This window comes from Ahaetulla prasina, chromosome 6 (assembly GCF_028640845.1).
Source record: "Ahaetulla prasina isolate Xishuangbanna chromosome 6, ASM2864084v1, whole genome shotgun sequence".
NCBI classification, from domain to species: domain Eukaryota; kingdom Metazoa; phylum Chordata; class Lepidosauria; order Squamata; family Colubridae; genus Ahaetulla; species Ahaetulla prasina.
The window spans coordinates 23,317,713-23,322,721 of record NC_080544.1 but is presented as its reverse complement, the minus strand read 5'-3'; the positions used below and the strand labels follow the sequence as shown (position 1 = coordinate 23,322,721).

General features: G+C 42.0%; 1 long non-coding RNA gene across 2 annotated transcripts; it reads left to right on the top strand.

Moving 5' to 3' along the window:
* Window positions 1–2,046: 2,046 nt before the first annotated feature.
* Window positions 2,047–4,547, top strand: LOC131201460 (uncharacterized). Of its 2 annotated transcripts, none has more exons than XR_009155851.1 (3): window positions 2,047–2,222; window positions 3,472–3,621; window positions 4,333–4,547. It is a non-coding gene; the product is annotated as an uncharacterized LOC131201460 (long non-coding RNA). The 2 variants fall into 2 exon arrangements; XR_009155850.1 differs by having other exon boundaries at window positions 3,472–3,636.
* Window positions 4,548–5,009: the final 462 nt, after the last annotated feature.

The window sequence follows — 5,009 nt, the reverse complement described above, 5'->3', positions numbered from 1 at the left end:
GCTCTCATTTTTATTCATTAGGAAGAGCGCAAGCTCATTTCCCACATTTTCACTCCAGTGAGGGCCCGAAAGAAGGCCTGATTCAAGTCTGTTGGAGGTCTCTCAAGCTTGGGGAGTGAACTTGAAGCTGGGTCAGAAAATTGCGCTTATTAGTCAGTTATAAACAGATAGTTAGAACTGCAGAAAAAACAATAGTTACCAACCTGCCTTCCATTGAGGACCTGTATACTGCACAAGTCAAAAAGAGGGCTGTGAAAATATTTACCTCTCACATCCTGGACATAAACTGTTTCAACTCCTACCCTCAAAACGACACTACAGAGCACTGCACACCAGAACAACTAGACACAAGAACAGTTTTTCCCCGAATGCCATCACTCTGCTAAACAAATAATTCCCTAAACACTGTCAAATTGTTTACTAAGACTGTATTACTATTCTTCTTCTCATCCTTACTACCGTATTTTTCGGAGTATAAGACGCACCATTTTCCCACCTAAAAGGGGGTGAAAATACACCGAATGTAGCCCCTCCCACCCACTGGCCCTCACCCTTTGGCTTCTGCCTCCCAGCAATTTACCTCCTTGCAGCAAGCAGCAAGAAGAAACAGCCCATTCCAGCTTCAGCACAGCCTAATTGGCACAAGTGGATTGGCCTCCCGACTCTCAGCTGTTTCAGGCTGCAGGGATTGCCATTGCCTATTGCTGCACGGGCCTCTGCTGCTTGCTGCAAGGAGGTAAATTGCTGGAAGCGGTTGTTTTTTTCTTGTGCTACTCAAGCTATGCTGAAAACGAAAACGAAAGTAAAGTAGGCTGTTTGCTGCAAGGAGGCAAAATTGCTGAGAGGCAGAGGCAGATTTTTTTTTCTTGTTTTCCTCACCAAAAAAGGTAGATGCGACTTATGGTCCGGAGCATCTTATACTCCCAAAAAATACAGTATTTAAGGATTCAGTGGATTTAAGGCAGCTATATCTGTTGGGAATATTTAAAACAGCTGTATCTTCTACACTGATGGGGGGGGGGACATGTTTTGTTTATATCTATCCCAGAGGTACCATAGGACACCTTACTCTTTGAATCCAGATCCCTGCCCACCCATTTTATAATTTTAATTTTTAAGCAGTTAAAAGGCAGCAAAAAGAGAGGTTATGTCTGGTACCATTCAATTATGTGCAATTTTAACTGTTCGTCAACTGGTAAATATGCACTGCTTCAAAGCACTTCATAACAAAGTATGAGCAAAAAATGATAGCGTGTCAAACAAACTATTATCCCCTTCCTGCCTCCCTTCCACCCTCCCTCCCTCCCTCTCTCCCTCCCTTTCTTTCTTTTCTTTCTTTCTTCCTTTCTCCTTTCTTTCTTCCTCCCTCCCTCGTTTCTTCTTCCTTCTTTCCTTCCCTCCCTTTCCTTCTCTTTCTTTCTTTCTTTCTCTTTCTCCCTCCCTCCCTCGTTTCCTCTTCCTTCCTTCCTTTCTCATTTTTCTCCTTCCTTATTTATTTTATTTCTCCTTCCTTCCTTTCTTCCTCCCTCCCTTGTTTCTTCTTCCTTCCTTCCTTCCTTCCCTCCCTCCCTCCCTCTGTCTTTCTTTCTTTCTTTCTTTCTTTCTTTCTTTCTTCCTTCCTTTCTTCCTTCCTTTATTTATTTCTCCTTCCTTCCTTCCTTCCTTTCTTCCTTTCTTTCTCCTTTCTTTCTTCCTCCTGCCCTTGTTTCTTCTTCCTTCCTTCCCTCCCTCCCTCCCTCTCTTTCTTTCTTTTTCTCCTTCCTCCCTTGTTTCTCCTTTCTTTCTCATTTTTCTCCTTCCTTCCTTCCTTCCTTCCTTCCTTTCTCTTGCTTTCTTCTTCTTTTCTCTCTCTCTCTCCCCTATTAACACTGCACTAGTCCATGCATTTCCTCAGCTATCAAATCATGTGACTTCAGAGCGAATTTCTTCTGAGCAAAACAAGCTTCCCCTGGGCAAGATGGATGGTTTTCTCTGATTGAAAAAACGAGTGACCCATGATGAAGCATCACTAATGAGAAGAGGAGGGAAGAAAAGGGGAAACTTTTTTTTAAAAAAACTAATGCGTTTGGTGTGGGGGAGGAGAACAAAAGTGTTTTTTTCTCTCTTTGAAAAGCACTTCAAAAAAATATATCTGACAAATCATAAATTACTGTTTGATAGGCGAGAGACATTAATACCCACTGGACTTCTCCCCTGGCCAAACTACAGCCATGGGAAGAATGGTGAGTCTGAAGGAAGAGGGAACGCTCTTCACTGCTGTTTGAGTATGATTTTTATTTTTAAAGTCAAACGTGCAGGATCCTATTTTCACCCTTTAGACCAGGGGTCTCCAACCTTGGTCCCTTTAAGACTTGTGGACTTCAACTCCCAGAGTCCCTCAGCCAGCAAAGCTGGCTGAGGGACTCTGGGAGTTGAAGTCCACAAGTCTTAAAAGGACCAAGGTTGGAGACCTCTGCTTTAGACTTATATGTCGGGCTCTGTTGTGTTAGAGTCACAGCTGCTTCAGCACAACAGCCTCATCCCAAGTACGACTCTTGTCAATTAAGCTTATTTTTTTGTTCCTGGACATCGGAGGGCTACAGTCCAGCCTCTGCGTCCCCCCCCCCCAAACTACCATTTTAGAAAACGGACAATATACATTTGTTGCATGAAATCTTAATTAAGCCGCGGGACAGCTAGCTGTGCTGCCTCTACATCCTGAGGTTAAGGCTACCTAGCGCCCTCTTGTGTAGATTTCTTTTACTGCCACGGGGACGATTGGAGGGAAGTCGCTTTCAAAGAGAGAGTAAAATATATCAATACAATTATATAAATAAATATATACGAATCTAGAAAAGTAAAACTATTAGTATTAGATAATTTAATGTAAATAAAGAAAAGGGGATAAGGAAGAAAATAAAATAACAAATGTGATTTGGGTGGGAAGGTATAAAAGCGAAAGAAGACCACTAAGAGACGCTGTTTAGAAATATTTATAAGTTAGATGTGGTGTGTTTGTCAATTGTGTATCACATTAAAACAATTGGAAAAATTGGGAAAAAAAATAAAAGAGAGGGGTGGGCTTGTCTTGTTTCATTTGGCATTGAATTCCTCCTCCACGATCACCCCGTTATTTTTAACTGAGCAGTAAATCTTGTTTTTGTTGTTGTTGTTGTTGCTATTGTTGTTGTTGTTCCTGCTGTAGTAGACGCTGAGACAGATCCAAACTGAAGTGCTTCAGTATGAAAAGAGAGGATGGCGTGCAGGAGGAAACAGCTCTATTGGCATTAAATGGGCCATTGAACATTCAGTGCTATCATTGTTTTCCCGCGTATCATTAATAACCGCGTCAAGACAGAACCCAGAGTTAAAGCAAAGAGCTTAAAAGGAGCAGCAGAGCAAACGAATAATAATAATAATAATAATAATAAAACTTGTTGTGCAAAGCTAGAGATCCAAGATAGTAATTGGGCAATTCGTTTTTGCACACAGCCGGTCCTTGGGAAGGAGAGTACAACGTGATGAGATCAGAATTTGGAAGAAGGAGGGCAGCAGGACTGGTGCTGCACCAGAAACAGCCCATCCGCTTGGATAGCAGTGGCAAGAAATGGAATATTAAAGGAAAGGCTTAAAGACAGTTGAGTTAAGGATGGAAAAGTAAGAGGGAGTTTGTAATGTAACCCAGGCACTCATTTCTAGGACACTGCATTTCGTTTCCCCACTCATCCTCATGATCCAATTTTGTTTTTGTTTTCTTTCTTTCTCTTTCTTCCTTCCTTCCTTCCTTCCTTCCTTCCTCCTCTCTCTCTCTTTCCCTTCCTTCCTTCCTTCCTTTCCTTCCTTCCTTCTTCCTCTCTTTCCCTTCCTTCCTTCCTCTTTCTTCCTTCCTTCCTTTCCTTCCTTCTTCTCTCTCTTTCCCTTTCTTCCTTTCTTCCTTTCTTTCCTTCCTTCCTTCTTCCTCTCTCTCTCTCTTTCTCTTCCTTCCTTCCTTCCTTGCTTCCTTTCCTTCCTTGCTTCTTCCGCTCTTTTTCCCTTCCTTCCTTCCTTCCTTCCTTCTTTCCTTTCTTTCTTTCTTTCTTTCTTTCTCTCTCTCTCTTTCTTTCTTTTCCTTCCTTCCTTCCTTTTTTCTTTCTCCCCTCCTCTCTTTCTTCTTCTTTTCTCGCTCTTACTCTCTTCCTCACACACCACACACACACTCACGCAGGCACACTTTACTGTGAGGGAGAAATATTTTTCACACATTTGAAGGTACCCTATCCTAAACCCTACAACCGCAAGTAAATTCAAAAGCTGGATAATTCTAACTAAAACTCTCTCCCCCTCCCTCCGCTGTCGGTTCTCTCTTGTGTTCAGGTATGGCAGTCTGAGTGCACAGTATCAGAAATGGCATCCAGAGAATATATTCATTTTTTATTGATATCCTTAAAGATCTCTGGGAAAGACTTGGACTGCGTGTTTTGGAATGCAGCCATTCTGGATTGCAAGGTCACGATGAAAGAATCACCACAGCCTCAACACTTTTGATGGGCAGTTTATATCTTCCATTGATGCTGTCTCAGTCACCTCTATTTTTCTTTGAAGTTGGAATAAAAATCATCTAATGTTCAACCCTACATGAGGTTATTTTGGATGCTGGCTGTTGCTTTTATTTTTGTCGGCTTGTTGTTTTATTTGCTTTAAACATTTAATTGTGCTCAACCGTTGCGATATGATATGGTTGATAATGGTTGGAGAGTATTAAATTAGGTGGAGCTCCCCTATCTGCTTGTCGCATTAACCAAAAGCCAACAATATTACAGTAAGCCATAATGTGGTTTGGATTAGGCTTACCCGGTGGTGTGAAGCCAGCCATAGTGGTTTGTTAGCCAGGATTTATAACAGGTTCTTTAATGACAAAGGTTCCCAGCAGTGGTGAAATCCAAATTATTTTACTACCAGTTCAGTTGGTGTGGCTTGGTGGGCGTGGCAAGGGAAAGATACTGCAAAATCTCCATTCCCACGCCACTCCAGGGGACGGATATTGCAAAATC